The 22,411-nt window shown below is 47.5% G+C and overlaps 1 long non-coding RNA gene across 2 annotated transcripts in view; it reads right to left on the bottom strand.

Moving 5' to 3' along the window:
• LOC130368194 (uncharacterized) overlaps window positions 1–3,132 on the bottom strand; it is a 13,494-nt gene extending 10,362 nt beyond the window's left edge. Inside the window, exon 1 of one of the 2 annotated variants that reach the window (XR_008892341.1) lies at window positions 2,454–3,132. This is a non-coding gene — a long non-coding RNA (uncharacterized LOC130368194). Of the gene's footprint in view, window positions 161–2,453 lie in introns of those variants that run through there. The other variant, XR_008892342.1, reaches the window with a different exon arrangement.
• Window positions 3,133–22,411: the final 19,279 nt, after the last annotated feature.

Here is a 22,411-nt window from a genome sequence, read left to right as displayed (position 1 = left end):
GTCTACATCCTCTCTCTCCCCCTGCTGTGTCTTCTGAGCTCCGTCCATCCTCCGGGAGGGGAGATAAGGGGGCTCTGCAGTCAGCTGGAGGCCGCCGCCCCCTCCATACACTCTGAGCGCCGGTGTGAGGTGTAGACTTCCATCGGCTCCTGCGCCTCACACCGACATTAAAGAAAAATAAGGGGGGGGGGAAGTCTGTCTGTCCCTGCCCGATACAAGGCTAAATCTATAAACAATTCACCTGCCCGGCGCCCAAAACTACTTGTCCCGGGCGTCGGGCTATAGGATTTCCACATCCCTGACACACATACACACATAGATACACACATATATACATACATACACATACATACATATACACATAGATTCACTTGCTCACATATATACATACACACACACACTGACATACAATCACTCACATATATACACACACACTGACATACAATCACTCACATATATACATATACACACTGACATACAATCACTCACATATATATATACATGCACACACACACACTGACATACAATCACTCACATATATACATATACACACACTGACATACAATCACTCATATATATACATATACACACACTGACATACAATCACTCACATATATACATATACACACACACTGACATACAATCACTCACATATATACATACACACACACTGACATACAATCACTCACATATATACATACACACACACTGACATACAATCACTCACATATATACATATACACACACACTGACATACAATCACTCACATATATACATACACACACTGACATACAATCACTCACATATATACACACACTGACATACAATCACTCACATATATACATACACACACACTGACATGCAATCACTCACATATATACATATACACACACACTGACATACAATCACTCACATATATACATATACACACACACACTGACATACAATCACTCACATATATACACACACACACACTGACATACAATCACTCACATACATACATATACACACACTGACATACAATCACCCACATATATACATATACACACACTGACATACAATCACTCACATATATACATATACGCACACTGACATGCAATCACTCACATATATACATACACACACTGACATACAATCAATCACATATATACATATACACACACTGACATACAATCACTCACATATATACATATACAAACACTGACATACAATCACCCACATATACACACACTGACATGCAATCACTCACATATATACATACACACACTGACATGCAATCACTCACATATATACATACACACACTGACATACAATCACTCACATATATACATACACACACACACACTGACATACAATCACTCACATATATACATATACACACACACTGACATACAATCACTCACATATATACATACACACACACACACTGACATACAATCACTCACATATATACATACACACACTGACATACAATCGCTCACATATATACATACACACACACACACTGACATACAATCACTCACATATATACATATACACACACACTGACATACAATCACTCACATATATACATATACACACACTGACATACAATCACTCACATATATACACACACACTGACATACAATCACTCACATATATACATACATACACACACTGACATACAATCACTCACATATATACATACACACACTGACATACAATCACTCACATATATACATACACACACTGACATACAATCACTCACATATATACATATACACACACTGACATACAATCACTCACATATATACACACACACACTGACATACAATCACTCACATATATACATACACACACTGACATACAATCACTCACATATATACATACACACACTGACATACAATCACTCACATATATACATACACACACACTGACATACAATCACTCACATATATACATATACACACACTGACATACAATCACTCACATATATACACACACACACTGACATACAATCACTCACATATATACATATACACACACTGACATACAATCACTCACATATATACATATACACACACTGACATACAATCACTCACATATATACACACACACACTGACATACAATCACTCACATATGTACACACACACACTGACATACAATCACTCACATATATTTACAGTTACTTACAGTAAGGCCCCATCCATCCCTCTCTGCACATACATAGAGATAGACACACACACATATATGTATATATATATATATATATATATATATATATATACACACACACTGACATACAATCACTCACATATATTTACAGTTACTTACAGTAAGGCCCCATCCATCCCTCTCTGCACATACATAGAGATAGACACACACACATATATGTATATATATATATATATATATATATATATATACACACACACTCACATACAATCACTCACATATATTTACAGTTACTTACAGTAAGGGCTGCTTAGACTGGTTTGTGGCCGGACATGTTGTGGGCGGGGCCTCCCTCTGCCTCCTCTGCTCCTGTCTCCTCCGTGTGGAGAGAAGCAAAGAAATGGCAGATAATGACAGGGTGAGTGGCGCCCCCTTGCTGCAGGGAGGGCACAGCACCCTCCATTAAACCACATACAAATCTCCAGCAATGGATCCTTTTTACTTCACTTGTCAGCCTGAGTCTGCACCTCCTTTTGTGAGGGCACTAGAGGGGCAGGTGAGGAAAAGGGCAGGGGCTCCAGCCCCCTTTCACTCCTATGTGTGCACGTCCCTGCTGCAGACCCTCATTAAATATTCCCTTTTCTCTGACCCCCCTCCTCCTAACAGTGGCGCATATCCTGTTTCCATAATCCCCTGGACCCTGAGCATACCCTTACTTACAGTATGCAGGCCGCAGGGACGGGTCCTCCAGGCGCCGGCGCGATGATGTGACGTCATCACGCCGGCCTTTAGTGGATCTCGTCCCCGCAGCTCACACGCTGTGTACTCACAGCGTGTGTGTAAGGTTAGTGCAGTGTTTCCCAACCTTTTTCGGGTCGGGGCACACCTCGGAAATTTTTTTTTTCGCGGGGCACCGCTACCGAGGTTGACGAGCAAAAAAAAAGAGGGAAAAAACGCACTGCACTATATCTATTTATCTGTCTCACTGTCACTCAGTACTTACTGCACTTGTCTCCTTGGAGGACCGGACTATAGTAAAAAAAAAAAAATATATATATATATGAACAAATTCCTATGCACACTGCATATATCTTATCTTGCATATATCTTATTTTCCCCCACATTAGGTTGGCAGTATAGTCCCCACACATTAGGTTGGCAGTATAGTCCCCCCACATTAGGTTGGCAGTATAGTCCCCCCACATTAGGTTGGCAGTATAGTCCCCCCCACATTAGGTTGGCAGTATAGTCTCCCCACATTAGTTTGGCAGTATAGTCCCCCCACATTAGGTTGGCAGTATAGTCCCCCCACATTAGGCCCCGCATAGTCCCCCCACATTAGGCCCCCGCTTAGTCCCCCCACATTAGGCCCCCGCATAGTCCCCCCACATTAGGCCCCCTATAGTCCCCCCACATTAGGCCCCGCATAGTCCCCCCACTTTAGGCCCCGCATAGTCCCCCCACATTAGGCCCCGCATAGTCCCCCCACATTAGGCCCTGCATAGTCCCCCCACATTAAGCCCCGCATAGTCCCCCCACATTAGGCCCCGCATAGTCCCCCCACATTAGACCCCGCATAGTCCCCCCCACATTAGGCCCCGTATAGTCCCCCCACATTAGGCCCCGCATAGTCCCCCCACATTAGGCCCCGCATAGTCCCCCCACATTAGGCCCAGTATAGTCCCCCCACATTAGGCCCCGTATAGTCCCCCCACATTAGGCCCCGTATAGTCCCCCCACATTAGGCCCAGTATAGTCCCCCCCCACATTAGGCCCAGTATAGTCCCCCCCACATTAGGCCCAGTATAGTCCCCCCCCCACATTAGGCCCAGTATAGTCCCCCCACATTAGGCCCAGTATAGTCCCCCCACATTAGGCCCAGTATAGTCCCCCCCACATTAGGCCCAGTATAGTCCCCCCCACATTAGGCCCAGTATAGTCCCCCCACATTAGGCCCAGTATAGTCCCCCCCACATTAGGCCCAGTATAGTCCCCCCCACATTAGGCCCAGTATAGTCCCCCCCACATTAGGCCCAGTATAGTCCCCCCCACATTAGGCCCAGTATAGTCCCCCCACATTAGGCCCAGTATAGTCCCCCCACATTAGGCCCAGTATAGCCCCCCCCCACATTAGGCCCAGTATAGTCCCCCCCACATTAGGCCCAGTATAGTCCCCCCCACATTAGGCCCAGTATAGTCCCCCCCACATTAGGCCCAGTATAGTCCCCCCCCCACATTAGGCCCAGTATAGTCCCCCCACATTAGGCCCAGTATAGTCCCCCCACATTAGGCCCAGTATAGTCCCCCCACATTAGGCCCAGTATAGTCCCCCCACATTAGGCCCAGTATAGTCCCCCCACATTAGGCCCCGTATAGTCCCCCCACATTAGGCCCAGTATAGTCCCCCCACATTAGGCCCAGTATAGTCCCCCCACATTAGGTCCAGTATAGTCCCCCCCACATTAGGCCCAGTATAGTCCCCCCACATTAGGCCCAGTATAGTCCCCCCACATTAGGCCCAGTATAGTCCCCCCACATTAGGTGCAGTTCCCCCACAAACATACAGCCTTCAGCCATACAGTGTATTACTGAAGGCTGTATGCCTGTGTACTGCCCCACTTCGGTGTTCCGAGCACCACTCCTCCGGTCCGGCTATACAAGTAGGTCCCGGGACCGGAGGAGCGGTGCTCGGAACACCAAAGGTGACGCGCCGCTGGAAACACTTACCAAGTAGACAGCGCGCGTCCTCCTCGCTGCTCCGGTCCTCTGCGATTGTTGCTATGGGCGCACGCATGGGACGTCAGTGACGTCCCTGCGTGCGCTACCTCCCGGCGGTCCCCGCGTTTTTAAAGTAAACTCGGGGCCGCAGGGACTTAGAGGCATCCCTGTGTCCCAAAAGCATCTTTCGGGACACAGAGGTGTCCCGCGGCAAAAACACCCGGCGGGTGTTTTTCCCACGGCACATCTTACACTATGTCACGGCACACTAGTGTGCCGTGGCACAGTGGTTGAAAAACACTGGGTTAGTGAATGGTGGAGCCGGAGCTTACAGCTTCGGCTCCACCATGCTAGGGAGCGGGGGGGCAGCAATCTCGGTGGGGGGGGGGGGGGCAATTGCCCCGTTGCACCCCCCCTGGATCTGCCACTGGCTGGGAGTTGTAGCTTTGCAATAGCTGGACAGACGTCTGTCGAAAGGGGGGAAAAGCACCAGAAATAAAGCAATGTGGGCTTTGAAAAACACCATTTATATGTTGTTTTTAATCACAGCCTAAGCCTAGGAACAAACACAATTCTTGTTTGATGTTTTTTCCTTTTTTTGCAAAAAAAACAAACAAACATCAAAATCTTCCCCCTCATGTCTTTTCTCAGCTATCTTTGTGTTATTTTTGCTAAAAGCACTGGGGGGGGGGGGGTCTTACAGATTTGTGAAAGAAGCGATCTGATTGGTTGCTATGGGCAACTGGTCCACTTGACCTCTGCACAGGTTTTCATACATCTGTCCCAATGTGTATTATTATTATCATCATCATCATCATTATTATTATTATTATTATAGGAAGTGTTTTTTCTTTGGTGTTTTTTTTCCCTCTGGCTTTTCTAATTACAAGTCATGTGATTCTTTCATCATTTGACTGAAGGATTTCTATAGAAAAAAAATAGTGAGAAAATACCCCCCCAAAAATAAAAAAAAAACATGCTCTCGGCATCCCACAGATTTGATAGCCTAAAAACACCATAAAGGGATGAAGAAACCCCCATTAGTGTCTGGTGTTTCATATTACCCTATTGATTCCAACCTAACATGTGCCCGCAGCGAGCATGGTGTTTTTTATGACAAACACGCCAAGTGTAATCCCAGCTGAAATGAATGTTTTCACAATAGGTGTGAACAGGCTGCAGGCTGTGCTAGATATATTTGCATAGTTGCGGCATACAGCACGTGCAGCATTTATGTGGCGGCTTTCCGCTGGCATATATGGCTTTCTGTGCTGGTGAATGCAGCGGGCACTTACTGGCGGTTTTTTCCTAGCTGCACAGTTTTGCACCACAACCACTCCGGTTGGGACCAGGCTGACCGATCTAATGACCAAGATGCCGCAGTGAACGGCTTTCTTTCTGTGAAAGTTCTGGCGAACTACAATGCTCAGAAGAGGAGGAGCGCCATTGAGCTTTTGGAAAGAGAATTAGTTTGGAATGTGCGTTTACAAAGCCCCCCGTGGTGCCAGAACAGTGGACCCCCCACATGTGACCCCATTTTGGAAACTACACCCCTCACAGAATTTAATAAGGGGTGCAGTGAGTATTTACACCCCACAGCTCGTTGGAACAGTGGGCTGTGCAAATGAAAAATTTAATTTTTCATTTTTACGGACCACTGTTCCAAAAATCTGTCAGACACCTGTGGGGCGTAAATTCTCAATGTACCCCTTATTACATTACGTGAGGGGTGTAGTTCCAAAATGGGGTCACATGTGTCGGGGGTCCATTGTTCTGGCACTATGGGGGCTTTGTAAACACATGTGGCCTTCAATTCCAGACAAATTTTCTCTACAAAATCCCAATGGCGCTCCTTCTCTTCTGAGCATTGTAGTTCACCCGCAGAGCACTTTAAATTCACATATGGGGTATGTTCTTACTCAGAAGAGATGGGGTTACAAATTTTGGGGGGCTTTTTTCCTATTTTCCCTTGTGAAAATGAAAATTTTAGGGTAACACCAGCATTTTAGTGAAAAAATATATATTTTTTCATTTTCCCATCCAACTTTAAAGAAAATTCGTCAAACACCTGTGGGGTGTTCAGGCTCATTATACCCCTTGTCACGTTCGGTGAGGGGTGTAGTTTCCAAAATAGGGTCACATGTGGGTATTTATTTTTTTGCGTTTGTCAGAACCGCTGTACAATCAGCCACCCCTGTGCAAATCACCAATTTAGGCCTCAAATGTACATGGTGCGCTCTCATTCCTGAGCCTTGTTGTGAGCCCGCAGAGCATTTTTTGCTCACATCTGGGGTATTTCCTTACTCAGGAGAAATTGCGTTACAAATTTTGGGGGTCTTTTTTTCCTTTTACCGCTTGTGGAAATAAAAAGTATGGGGCAACACCAGCATGTTAGTGTAAATTTTTTTTAAATTTTTTTAAAATTACAGGCTGGTGTAGCCCCCAACTTTTCCTTTTCACAAGCGGTAAAAGGAAAGAAAGACCCCAAAAATTTGTAGTGCAATTTCTCCCGAGTACGGAGATACCCCATATGTGGCCCTAAACTGTTTCCTTGAAATACGACAGGGCTCCGAAGTGAGAGAGCGCCATGCGCATTTGAGGACTAAATTAGGGATTGCACAGGGGTGGACATAGGGGTATTCTACGCCAGTGATTCCCAAACAGGGTGCCTCCAGCTGTTGCTAAACTCTCAGCATGCCTGGACAGTTAGTGGCTGTCCAGAAATGCTGGGAGTTGTTGTTTTGCAACAGCTGGAGGCTCCGTTTTGGAAACCCTGCCGTACAAGACGTTTTTAATTTTTTATTGGGGGGGGGGGGGGGGACAGTGTAAGGGGGTGTACATGTAGTGTTTTACCCTTTATTATGTGTTAGTGTAGTGTAGTGTTTTTAGGGTACATTCACACTGGCGTGCTACGGTGAATTTCCCGGTAGGAGTTTGCGGTGCGGCAAAAAATTTGCCGCAGCCCAAACTTGAAGCAGGAAATTTACTGTAAACCTGTCTTTGTGAATGTACCCTGTGCATTCACATGGGGGGTCAAACCTCCAGCTGTTTCAAAACTACAACTCCCAGCATGTACTGACAGACCGTGCATGCTGGTACTTGTACTTTTGCAACAGCTGGAGGCACACTGGTTGGAAAACCTTCAGTTAGGTTCTGTTACCTAACTCAGTATTTTCCAACCAGTGCGCCTCCAGCTGTTGCAAAACTACAATTCCCAGCATGTACTAATCACCGAAGGGCATGCTGGGAGATGTAGTTATGCAACAGCTGGAGGTACCCAACTATAATTCCCAGCATGCCGAGACAGCTGTTTGCTTTCTGGGCATGCTGGGGATTGCAGTTTTGCAACATCTGGAGAGCTACAGTTTTTTTACCACTGCACAGTGATCTCCAAACTGTGGACCTCCAGATGTTGCAAAACTACAACTCCCAGCATGCCCAGACAACAAACAGCTATGTGGGCATGCTAGGAGTTGTAGTTTTGCAAGATCTGGAGGGATATAGTTTAGAGACCACTGTATAGTGGTCTCAAACTGCAGCCCTCCAGCTGTTGCAGAACTACATATTCCAGCATGCCCAAACAGCTGTCTGGGCATGCTGGGAGTTGTAGTTTTGCAACATCTGGAGGGCTACAGTTAGAGACCACAGTCTCAGACTGTAGCCCTCCAGATCAACTTATCGGCTTTTGTAGGATCCCGGGAGCCGTCCTCTTCAGAAGCACATGACGCCGGCCGCCGATCAACGTCGCCACAGCCTCCGGACGGGTAAGTGGACGTCGGCGCCCGGTCCCCTTCGGTTCCCCGTTCTGCCCCGCCTATTGTGGGTGGACAAGACGGGGAAAACGAAAGTTAACCCCCCCCGCCCCCGGTCTGCTATTGGTCGTCGCCTCTGACGATCAATAGCAGACCAATAGCAAGGATAGGAGGGGTGGCAACCCTGCCACCTCACTCCTATGCCTACAGGGGGATCGTGGGTGTCTTAAACAACCGCAATCCCCCTTCTATTCCTTGTCACCGGGTCACAATAGACCCGTATGACCCGGAATCGGCACAAATCGCAAGTGTGAATTCACTTGCGATTTGCGCCGATCACCGATGGGCGGGGGGGGGGGGGTGTCTGATGACCCCCCTGGGCATTTGCGCGGGGTGCCTGCTGATTGATATCAGCAGTCACCCCGGCCCGGTCCCTGCCCGGCGCGCGGCGGGGACTGAAATTCCCACGGGCGTATGAATACGCCCTGGGTCCTTAAGTACCAGGACGTCAAAGCGTATCCAAACGCCCTAGGTCCTTAAGTGGTTAAACACTAACCTTGAGGTTGGGGAAATTTGCCAGATTTGTAAATTATTTCTATTTAAAAATCTTAATCCTTCCAATACTTATCAGCTGCTGTATTCTACAGAGGAAGTTATTTTCTTTTTGGATTTCTTTCCAGTCTGACCACAGTGCTCTCTGCTGACACTCTTTTTATTAGAAAAATACAAAAACTTATCAAATACAAAACACAAAGCAAGCTTAACCAGCTATAACATAAATAAGAAATACTCTAGAACCAAAAACAAAACCTCATAAACAAAACCCTGCCTAACCGGCCAGCCCAGCTTTACTAAGATACTAAAATACTAAGATATTAACCCCTTCCCGCAGAATGTCATATATAAACGCCGGGTTGTGCAGTGCGTTCGCGCATCCCGACGTTTATAAATGACATTCAGTTAACCCGGCGATGCGCAGAATCGCACGGGTTAACTGGCAGAAGTCCCGCTGTTTCCAGCAGGGGACAACTTCTGCTTCACCCCCAGGACCATCCATTGATGGTCCTGGTCAGCGATCACTGTGATTGGTCCCTGTGGACCAATCACAGTGATCTAGGGTGAAAGTTCAGATCCCCCGCACTGACCGCCCCTGGAAGTCAGGCAGAACGGGGGACGATGGCTGCGGGGGCTCGCGCCATAGGTGGGGGAACACGCGGGGACCGGCGGCCTTACCCGAACCAGCGGTGGGACCGAGGAGCAGCGCGGGACCGGCCACGTTGACGAGCAGCGACGGGACCGGCAGGTAAGTACATGGTCCTCAGAAGCAGCAGTGAAGATCTTCACTGCTGCTTCTAGGAGTCTGAAAACTACAACTCCCAGCATGCCTAGACAGCCTTTGGCTGTCTGGGCATGCTGGGAGTTGTAGTTTTGCAACATCTGGAGGGCCCCAGTTTGGAGACCATTGTATAATGGTCTCCAATCTGTGCTCTTGCAGCTGTTGCAAAACTACAACTCCCAGCATGAACTGACTGTCCAGGAATGCTGGGAGTTTTAGTTCAGCAACATCTGGCCCTTCAGATGTTGCCGAACTACAACTCCCAGCATGCCCTTCAGCTGTCTGGGCATGCTGGGAGTTGTAGTTTTGCAACAACTGGAGACACACTGGTTGGGAAACATTGTCTGTTTCTAACTCAGTGTTTCCTAACCTGTGTGCCACATACACATACCCCTACACAGCCCCCCTCCCCCAATAAGAACATCCGATACACCACTGTTTCCAAAGCAGAGCCTCCAGCTGTTGAAAAACAACAACTCCCAGTATTGCCGGACAGCCGTTGACTGTCCACGCATGCTGGGAGTTTTGCAACAGCTGGAGGCACCCTGTTTGAAAATCACTGGCGTAGAATACCCCTATGTCCACCCCTATGCAAATCCCTAATTTAGGCCTCAAATGCACATGGCGCTCTCACTTTGGAGCCCTGTCGTATTTCAAGGCAACAGTTTAGGGTCATATATGGGGTATCGCCGTACTCGGGAGAAATTGCGTTACAAGGTTTGGGGGGTATTTTCTTCTTTAACCCTTCATGAAAAGGAAATGTTGGGGTCTACACCAGAATGTTAGTGTAAAAATTTTTAATTTTTTACACTAACATGCTGATGTTGCCCTATACTTTACATTTTCACAAGAGGTAAAAGGGAAAAAAAGCCCCCCAAAATTTGTAACGCAATTTCTCCTGACTACAGAGATACTCCATATGTGGGCGCAAAGTGCTCTGGGGGCGCACAACAAGACCCAGAAGGGAGAGCGCACCATGTACATTTGAGGTGATTTGCACAGGGGTGGCTGATTGTTACAGTGGTTTTGACAAACGCAAAAAAAAAAAAACCCCACATGTGACCCCATTTCGGAAATGACACCCCTCAGGGAATGTAATGAGGGGTGCAGTGAGAATTTACCCCCCACAGGTGTCTGACGGATCTTTGGAACAGTGGTCCGTGAAAATGAAAACTTGTACAGCCCACTGTTCCAAAGATCTGTCAGACACCAGTGGGGGGCAAATGCTCACTGTACCCCTTGTTACGTTCCTCAAGGGGTCTAGTTTCCAAAATGGTATGCCATGTGGGTTTTTTTGCTGTCCTGGCACCATAGGGGCTTCCTAAATGCGACATGCTCCCCGAGCAAAATTTTCTCTCAAAAAGCCAAATATGACTCCTTCTCTTCTGAGCATTGTAGTTCGCCCATAGTGCACTTCAGGTCAACTTATGGGGTACCTCCATACTCAGAGGAGAAGGGGTTACAAATATTGTGGGGGATTTCCTGCTATTAACCCTTGGGAAAATGTGAAATTTGGGGGGAAACACACATTTTAGTGAAAAAAAATATATTTTTTTTACATATGCAAAAGTCGTGAAACACCTGTGGGGTATTAAGGCTCACTTTATTCCTTATTACGTTCCTCAAGGGGTCTAGTTTCCAAAATGGTATGCCATGTGTTTTTTTTTTTTTGCTGTTCTGGCACCATAGGGGCTTCCTAAATGCGACAAAATTTGCTCTCAAAAAGCCAAATATGACTCCTTCTCTTCTGAGCATTGTAGTTCGCCCGTAGTGTACTTCAGGTCAACTTATGGGTTACCTCCATAGTCAGAAGAGAAGGGGTTACAAATATTGGGGGGTATTTCCTGCTATTAACCCTTGGAAAAATTTGAAATTTGGGGGGAAATACACATTTTAGTGAAAAAAAATAATTATTTTTTTACATATGCAAAAGTCATGAAACACCTGTGTGGTATTAAGGCTCACTTTATTCCTTGTTATGTTCCTCAAGGGGTCTAGTTTCCAAAATGGTATGCCATGTGAGGTTTTTTTGCTGTTCTGGCACCATAGGGGCTTCCTAAATGCAACATGCCCCCCAAAAACCATTTCAGAAAAACATACTCTCCAAAATCCCCTTGTCGCTCTTTCCCTTCTGAGCCCTCTACTGCGCCCGCCGAACACTTTACATACACATATGATGTATGTGCTTACTCAAGAGAAATTGGGCTACAAATATAAGTATACATTTTCTCCTTTTACCCCTTGTAAAAATTCAAAAATTGGGTCTACAAGAACATGCGAGTGTAAAAAATGAAGATTGGGAAATTTCTCCTTCACTTTGCTTCTATTCCTGTGAAACACCTAAAGGGTTAAAATGATGACTGAATGTCATTTTGAATACTTTTGGGGGTGCAGTTTTTATAATGGGGTCTTTTGTGGGGTATTTCTAATATGAAGACCCTTCAAATCCACTTCAAACCTGAACTGGTCCCTGAAAAATAGTGAGTTTGAAAATTTTGGGAAAAATTGGAAAATTGCTGCTGAACTTTGAAGCCCTCTGGTGTCTTCCAAAAGTAAAAACTCGTCACTTCTATGATGCAAACATAAAGTAGACATATTGTATATGTGAATAAATTTTTTTTTTATTTGTAATATAAATTTTCCTTACAAGCAGAGAGCTTCAAAGTTAGAAAAATGCAAAATATTCAAATTTTTCATCAAATTTTAGGATTTTTCACAAGGAAAGGATGCAAGTTACCACAAAAATTTACCACCATGTTAAAGTAGAATATGTCACGAAAACACAATCTCGGAATCAGAATGATAACTAAAAGCATTCCAGAGTTATTAATGTTTAAAGTGACAGTGGTCAGATGTTCAAAAAACGCTCTGGTCCTTAAGGCCAAAATGGGCTTGGTCCTCAAGGGGTTAAAATATGCCCAAAATATCTAATCAAACACTCACACGCTTACCGAAAATGAACATAAGAAAAATAAATAAATAAAATAGCACAACTTGGCTTGTCAAAATATAAACATAAAAGTTATCATTACCCGACTATAACTCAAAACCATCCATACTTGGGAACACGCAACAAGAAAACTAAACAGAAAAGTAGCAAGCACACCTAAAAAAAAAAAAAATGAATAAATAAATAAAATAAAAAATAATTATTGTATGTTTTTTTACATTTTATTTTTTTAATATATTTTTTAATTTATTTTTTACATTTTTTATATTTTTTTAATCTATCTATATATATATTTTTTTCTCATATATTAAAATAATAAATAAATAAATAAATTAAAAAAAATTACAAAAAAAATGTATATTGTAATAATAATAATAATAATAATAAAAATAATCAAAATAATCATATCACACATACATTCACTTACAAAACGTCCAAAGTAACTGGATCCTCTATCCGGGACTAATGAAAATACCAAAGAAAACATAAAACAGACCAAATAACTGAAATAAACAAAATAAACCACATATCAACACAACAACTGGTCCGGCTACCATAACGCTATAACATGAAACAATATGAAACAATATAGATATAACACAATATAGGTACAAAATTACTAAATTTACTATATAAATAAAATATAATATAAACAAAATATATGCACTACAGAAAACACCTACAAAATCAATAGAAAACCCTAGGAAAAACCCTACACTAAAACTGTACCCTCACCCACACCCCGGTCATCAGAGTTCCTACACTTCAAATTGTCCCTCACATATAGCTTCCCCTGAAAGCAGCGCCAGGCCAAGTCCCAAAACTTCTGGGGGATCCTTTTCATGCTTAAAAGGTACAACCCCACCCTCAGATCCCGACCTGGGCAGTCCCTGAGCACCAGAGGCTTCTGGAAGTGGGTCAACAGAAACCCGTTTGTCAAGGAACTGCCTTCACTGGGTCCTGATCTCCCACACTCCCAGACCCAACCGACGTATCGCCTTCAGAGTCGGGGTAGCGTAAGCCGGAAGATATCCATGGGGCGTACGGAGGTCCTTCACTTGCCCTCCTGTCTCCCATTCCTGGAAGAAAGGCCGAAACCATTCCCTGCAGGAGAGTACCCACGGAGAAGCCCACTCTGACCAGAGGTTTGAGATGTTAGCTTTCAAGAAGGTGTTGGTTAAGAACACCACAGGGTTTACCATAGATAAACCCCCTAGTCTCCTAGTGCGGTACGTAACCTCCCTCTTGACTAGGTTCATCCTGTTTCCCCATAACAGTTGGAAAAACAGGCTGTAGATTCTAATGTAGTAACCTTCTTTCAAGATACATACGCTGCAGATAGATAAACAAGGGGAGCAGGTACGATTTGATCAGGTGTACCCTTTCCCTGAGGGTCATAGACCAACCCTTCCATTGGTCCACCTTCTGAGCGGCATCCTGGAGCTTACCATCCCAGTTTTTGGTTGGATAATCATCCTGGCCGAATATGATGCCCAAAACTTTTGCTGACTCTTGGGGCCCGGGAAGAGTGTCCGGGAGATCAAACGTGGGATCTCCCCCTCCCAGCCAGAGACTCTCACACTTATCCCGGTTGATCTTAGACCCAGATGCCTCCGAGTAGCGGTCCACTTCCGACATCACCACATCGACCTCCTCTCACGAGGAGACAAAAATAGTGACATCGTCAGCGTACGCCACCACTCTGTGGGCGACATCCAGCTCCGCCAGACTCATCCTGACTCCCGCCAACGGCCCACAATCTACCCTCCGGACGAAGGGATCGATCGCAAACACGTATAAAAGCAGGCTCAAAGGACAACCCTGACGGACTTCGGACCCCACCTCAAAACAGCGGCCAGACCACCAGTTCACCAGTGGGAAACTCTCTGCCCCTGCATACAAGATCTTAAGCCAATTAACAAAAGTACTCGGTAAGCCATATCTCAGGAGGACGGACCAGAGGTACTCGTGGTTCACCCGATCAAACGCTTTGGCCTGATCCAGGGACAGCAAGTACCCCTTCCAGAAACCCGCTCTACTCCGCTCCACTGCCTCCCTGACACTAAGGTCCGCACTTAAGGTGCTTCGGCCTGGAACAGAGCAGTGCTGAGCCCCCGAAAGGAGCCGGGGTGCAAACTTCACCAGCCGATTAAACAGTATCTTAGCCAGAAGCTTCCTGTCCGTATTGAGAAGAGCTATGGGCCTCCAATTCTCAATACGGCTGGGATCTTTACCCTTTGACAGAAGAATCAGGGCTGACCTCCTCATTGAATTCGGCAGAGTGCCCGAGTAGAGACACTCATTGAATACCTCAGTCAAGAGGGGAGCTAAAGACTCCTTAAAGGTCCTGTACCACTCGGATGTTAAGCCATCCGGACCTGGCGACTTCTTAGGGGCGAGCCCCTCGATCGCCAGTCTCACTTCCTCTTCCCTGATTTCTTCTGCCAAAACATCAAGAGAGGGGTCTACCCCTGGCTCAGGAATGGTTTCAGCCAGGAAAGCCGACATCTTGTCTTGATCTAGATCCTTCCTTCCCAAGAGGTGCGAGTAGAAGGATCTGACGACCTCCAAGATCCCTGATCTGGACCGATTCAGAGATCCTGTACTATCAATCAGTCCTGAAATGACTTTACTACTCACTGACATCTTACAGTTTGTGTAAGGGTCGGGCGAGCGGTACTTCCCGAAATCCCTCTCAAAAACCAAAGATGCGTGCCTATCGTACTGACACCCCATCAGCAAGGATTTCACTCTGGAGATATCCTCACGGCTACCTCCAGTCGAGACAAGAAGCTCTAGTTTCCTACTCAGACCCTGATACAGGCGATACCTGTTCAGGGACCTGAGGCTCGAGAGCTGGCGGAAGAACCCCGCAACCCGCTTCTTGAATATCTCCCACCACTCTGACTTACTACTACATAGGCCCAGTAAAGGTACCTGACTCTGAAGAAAATCCTCAAAGGACTGTCTTATCTCCGCTTCCTCCAGGAGGGACGAAGTCAGCTTCCAATAACCTTTTCCCATCCGGGGGGGGGGTCTCTGAAACATTCAGGGAAAACAAAATCATACAGTGGTCGGAGAACTCCACCTCAACCACGGACACTGCGGAAGCTACGGCTTCCTCCTTTAAATAAAACCTATCTATCCTAGACCTGCGACTACCTTGATGATAGGGGAAACCCGTGTGGCCTGAGGGGCTCCAGATGTGGGCGTCCTCTAGGCGAGCTTCTCTAGCTATGCTAATCAGTGCAACACTATCGCAAGTCAGCGGACCATTGGAGCCTCTCCTATCTTGAGACCTTGTGACATTATTGAAGTCCCCTCCAAAGATCACTTGCCGACTCGTAAAAAAAAAGGGCTTAATCCTCATAAAGAGATCTTTACGGCCCGCTTAGTTTCCGGGGCGTAGATGTTAATGAGTAGGAGCTCTTGTCCCTTCATGAAGACATCTAAGATCAGGCAACTCCCCATTTCTAACTCAATAACCCGTCTGCATTCAACAGGAGCAGTAAAAAGGACCGCCACCCCACTATACGGCTCAGCCGCAAGAGACCAGTGGGAGGGACCGCGCCTCCACTCTCTTCTGGCTTTTACCAGGGAGGCTAGATCTGACAACCTGGTCTCTTGTAAAAAGAAAATGTCAGCTTCAACACGGCCGAGAAAATCAAAGGCTGCGAATCTAGCCGTATCTGATTTTATGCTGGCACAGTTAATGGATGCCAACGTGATTGAGTTAGATGGCCTCACCCCTTAAACCTTCTTCCTCTCCTTCCCTCCACCCCCATCTGAATCGGAGGAAGACCCTTTGCCTCTTTTTAAACTCAGGGATATATCCATCCCAGGATCTTTACCTCCAGCATCTGGTGTTACCTCAGCCCCTGAGGAAACTGCCCCAGAGGAAGGAGGCTCGGCACCTCCTGGAGGCCGCACTGCCTCCGGACCCCCGAGAAGAGGAGGGGAGATGGTATCCCCAAGGGCCTCATATCGATTTGAAAGGACGATCAGAGGGTCATAGACTGAGTTGTTCCTTCTATGGTCTGAGGCTACAACTGAAGAGGAGGACGGCGCTGCCTTACTCTTATCCTTCTTCTTCCTCCTCTTCTTCTTTTCCTGGCCACCATTTACTGTCTGCCCCTCCTTCTCCTGCTCATCCACAGTTTCGGATTCAGAGGCATGACTGGAAGAAGGAGCATCTTGACCTTCTTCCCTACGCAGTCTCCCTATCTCCTCATCCAGTTCGGCCCCACCCAAAGCCTCAGAGTTATTCTGACCTCCTTCTGAGCCAGTGTCTGGAGTGGGACCCCGAGCCACCCCTTGCACCTGGGCATTCTCAAGGGCCCTCTCCAACCTGCGCTTCTCCTCTCGCCTCCGCATAGAGGGGGTCTTATGTTTTTCCTTCACTGGCTTTGGTGCCCCCTCTCCTCCACTAGTCCCCTCCCCCGCTGGGGCAACCGTTAGGCTCTCCCCAGCCGGGGCGGTCACATTGTTAGAGAACGAGCGTGGACACCGGCTGAACGGGTGACCTAGGTCACCACACAAGTTACACCGAATCTGCCCACAGGTGGCCGCCAGAGGACCCACCCCACAGCAGAGGGCGCATATCTGCTGAGTGCAGTTGGCACTAAAGTGGTTTGGGTCACCACACCTGTGACACAGCCTCGGCTACCCCTGGTAGAAGATCTGAATCCTGTCGCGTCCCAGAAAGGCGGCCGAAGGGATGTGGGTGACCGTGTTCCCTGAACGCCTGAGACGAACGGAAAACGTCCAGGCCCCAGACCATATATTGTGCTCGTCAAAGTTCTTCCGGGGGACGTCCGTCACCTCCCCGTACCTGCCTAGCAAGGTCATAATGTCATAACAAGAAAGTGACTCGTTACGGGTCAAAACGGTCACTTTCTTTACCATACTCTGGCGAGATACCGCTTTTACAGCGAAATCTCGCCATCCGGGCTCGTTTTTCATCAGCTCATAATTAGACCAAAAGAGATCTAGTCCTTCCGGCCTAACAAAGCTGACGTCAAACTCGGAGGAGCCGAAGGGGTGAATCAGGTCAAAGATGTCCCCAGCCCTGAAACCCATCTGGAAAAGAAGCTCCACCACCACCACGCATCTTCGACTTTCCAGACCAAACGGGCCACATTCCTGCGACCTACCTCCTGCCCGGGTGTCTGGAGGGACCATACGGCCTACCCATTCCCATGTCTCTCCACCCAAAAAGACAGGTCCATCTCCTTTCCCTCTACCTGGAGCGTCCTTTCTCCTCTCTTTAGTGTCTCCAGGAGGCGCCGTTGCAACTGACCTTCACCAGATGCAGGAGGTAAAGATCCTACTGAACCCCCAGCCGCCACACTTGCATAACTCCTGACGACCGGGGGGGCAGCCGGACCAGACACCGTCCCTACATCCCCGCCTAGGCCACCTGTACTGCCACAAAAGCCACTCTTATTCCTACCATCCACACCACTACTACTACTCTCATTCACACCACTACTCCTCCCATCTGCACCACTACCACTCCTCTCATTCACACCACTACCACCCCTCCTCTTCACTCCACTATCACCACTCTTATTCACTTCACTGCCACTCCTCCCAATCACTCCACTACCACTTCTCCCATCTGCACCACTACCACTCCTCTCATTCACTCCACTATCACCACTCTCATTCACACCACTACCACTCCTCCCATCCACAACACTACCACTCCTCCCATCTACACCACTACCACTGCTCCCATCTGCACCACTACCACTCCTCCCATCTGCACCACTACCACTCCTCCCATCTGCACCACTACCACTCCTCCCATTTGCACCACTACCACTGCCACATACACCCCTCTCATCCACAGCACTACCACTCCCATCTTTCAAACACCTTGTATTAACATTGCTTTTATCAACAGTATTTTTGGGATCAGCAGCTGCTTCACCCACTACCTCTGGGCTGGCCTAAACATGCTTTAGCTTGGCATTTTTGTACATTCTCAGGTCACCGGCGGCTGCCATTGTCGGCGACGCTGACTCCTCCTCCTTTCGAGATGTTACCGCCGACATCACCTCCCGAAGCTGAGGCTGCCCCTCCGGGCGCAACTTCACCCCTCCTCGTGCCACTGATGTGCAGGGACTCCCCTCTCTCACAGGGGAGATCCCTGCAGTGTCCGCGCCAAACACTGTGCCCAACCGCACGGGCTCAGCAGCAGGTTCTGACACCCCTCTCAGGGGAGTGCCCCGCAGCACCGACACTACTAGCAGCGCCCAGGGGACCGCCCCCCGAGCAGAAGATCTCACCACACACCTCAGGCGCCTGGACACTCCCCCCCCCCCCCTCTCAGGGAAGTGCCCCGCAGGGCTAGTAACATTGCCCACAATACTCGGGGAACCGCTCCCCTTGCAAACTGCCGCATAACTATTGCCCACCATTAAACCGTCCTGCTCTTCCCTACCAGCAGGACGCGTGACTGTAGCACCTGCGGCCATGTTAGATGCAGCACTGTACCCCCCGTGCTGGTCCCGTTCCACAGCAGAAGCGGGATCTGGCAGGGTGGGAGGCCCAGCAGCCTGAATCAACTTTTCAGGTGGCCCAGACTGCTGGATTGGAGAGAAAACAAACTTTATCTGCTCCTCAGCCTTTTTCTTCTTCTTCTTTTTTTTCCTCTTCCTCCCCTCAGGGCCCAGGTCCTGGCCAAAACTGCAATTTTCCAGACGGTTGGGTGACTCCTGCATCACTATGGCCCGCAGGAGCCCCCCCACAGACCAGTCCACTGTCACCGCCATCACTACTGTCACTTTCCTCAGAGGTGGCTGGTAAGGCGACTTGGGCAGGGTTGATGTAATCTGCACTCGGGGTGACAGAGGTCTTAGGGGTATACGGGGTATCACACACATCCCCCTCACTCTCATCTCCCTCACTGCCGCCATCTCCCTCACCACCTTCCTCCATCTTCTCCTCCATGACACACAAGCACTCTTCCTCCCCCTGACTATCCTCTTCCTCCTTCACAGGGGTACGCATGGTTTTATAGCGGTCTTCATTCTTTAATTTTTCTTTAAACATGCCTGCACCCTCTACAATCAGCATTCGGGCTCTCACCACCTCCTGCTCCTCTGCCTTCAGCTGACACACCCTGGCAGCGAACCTTGCCCTCATGGCCTTGGCAGAGTTATCTGTTTGGTAGCGAGCAAACTTCAGGTCTTCCCTTATGATTTTCAGCTTTTTTCCCAGCTACTCATATTCTACTAGATTTGCCTGCATGCGGGAACCGAAAGCAGCTAGCGACTCCCTGGGACCCTTCACCCCCCATTGCTGGGGTTCCATAGTATCAGACACAGTCCCCGAAGACATAACCATAAGCTTCTTACCGGACGCCTTGCGGTTTCCAGCGACGGACGGGGGAGTGGGCTCCACATTACTGCGGAGCCTGCTGGATCTTCTCACCCTGTCCTGGGATTCGGCCGTAGCTCTCTCACTCCCACCCCCTCGCCGTCCTAGTTCGAGGGGTGGAAGTCTGGGGCTCCATAGCAGGAGGCTCTCCCAAGGAAGCTGCCACCCTCCTGGGGAAAAGGCTGTAGGAAACACTGCTTCAATCCTCTCTCTCTGGAAAACTCTTGAAGTCAGACACACCCAACAGCTGCTGTGTTCCACAGGAAGTGCTCTCTGCTGACACCTCTGTCCATGTCAGGAACTGTCTGGAGTAGGAGAAGTTTACTATGGAGATTTGCTCCTACTCACAGAGAGCACTGTAGTCAGACCGAAAAGAACTATACAACTTCCTCTGTAGCATACGGCAGCTGATAAGTACTGTAAGGATTAAGATTTTTAAGAAGTAATTTACAAATCTGTTTAACTTTCTTGCACCAGTTGATTTAAAAAAACTAAAATAAAATAATGTTTTCCCCCGGAGTACCCCTTTTACGTAACACCTGTAAATTCTGCACTACGAATATCAACAGCCACTGAAGAGAGGTCATCCAACAACTGAAGTCCCAAAAAAATCTGCCACTAAATCCCTCAAGCAACCATTCAGCCCCAGCTCAGAACCATCTGACCGGACCACAGGGACCAGTGTGGAGGAGAACAGTGTCCAGGCTGTAAAAGAGAAGAACACTGGAGCAGCCAGATACACTGACTCTAAGGCTGAGCCTCATACTTCTACCGAAGCTGCAGAGTTATAGGGGAACTGTAAAAATGAAAGTACTACAACCCCCAGTGTGGTCCGTCTATGCCCCCCTAAGGGTCAGGGTTGGAGGAGGCACAGGTTGAAAAGACACACTACAATGGGAGTTGTAGTACTGTAGTTGTTAAAGAAAAAAAAGATGTTTTCATCAGGTTGCCCATAGCAACCAATCAGATTGCTTCTTTCATTCTTGAGAAGACCTCTGAAAAATAAAAGAAGTAATCTGATTGGTTGCTAAGAGCAACTGGACAACATTTCCTCTCCACAGGTACATTTCCCCGATTGTCTTCATATTTAGGATGAGAATCTACTGACAAAGTGAGTAGCCAACCATTTCTGGACATAAAACTCTGTAAGAGACAGCAGTCTGGGGGCGTCTGTGGTGGACATGAAGGAAGGGGGGGGTCCAGGGAAATTGAGATTTGACGTCTGCAGCGAGCGCTTCTCACTGAGCGACGGGTCTCATCCCAGGTATTGCAGGGGGACCCCCCACGATCAGCTACTTATCCCATAAACCATGGATAGGGGATAAGTTAATTTTTGCCATAGTTTTCCTTTAATTGGCCAGAACACACCCAAAATCGGTCCCAGCCAAATATTGCTTTGTGTCCTGTCATTTCTCCCAGCTGTTCTTTTTCTACCTGCTTGTAAGGCATGCCTACACTCTCTAATTCCTTAAAGTGGTACTCCGCCCCTAGATATCTTATCCCCTACCTTAAGGATAGGACAAAAGATGACTGATCACTGGGACCCCCGCAATCTTCATGCAGCACCCGGCGTTCCAAATAATATATTTAGAACTCTGGGTTCTCGTGGTGCGGGTCGTGACCTCACGCCACGCCCTTTCCATTTATGTCTATGGGAGGTGGTGTGATGTCACAAGAAGGTGTGGCATGATGTCACGAATCCCACCACAGGAACCAGTGAGCTAAACGTACTATTTAGAATTTTGGTTGCTGCATGGAGATTGCTGGGGTCCCAGCAGCAGGATCCCATTGATCAGACATCTTATCCCCTATCCTTTACATAGGGGATAAGATATCTATACCCCTTTAAGGGACAGTTCATGTACCCAAAAGTTGATCCTTTGCAACCGTATGACCCCTAGCAAGTTCCCTGCATGAGTCCCATTCATCAGAAAAAGGCTTGTGCATGGAACTTGCTGGGTGTTCTACGTTTGCCTCATAAACTGCACCACCCAGCACCAGTTGCCTCTCTCCGCACCGCATTATGCAGATCCATGTTTTGCTAACTCTATTTTCACACACAGAAATAAATAAATGAGTCGAACAAGTCAAAGAACAGTTTAAAAAAAGGGGAA

This window comes from Hyla sarda, chromosome 4 (assembly GCF_029499605.1).
Source record: "Hyla sarda isolate aHylSar1 chromosome 4, aHylSar1.hap1, whole genome shotgun sequence".
Lineage (NCBI taxonomy): Eukaryota > Metazoa > Chordata > Amphibia > Anura > Hylidae > Hyla > Hyla sarda.
The sequence above is the reverse complement of the archived record's forward strand: the minus strand, read 5'-3'. Positions and strand labels throughout refer to the sequence as shown.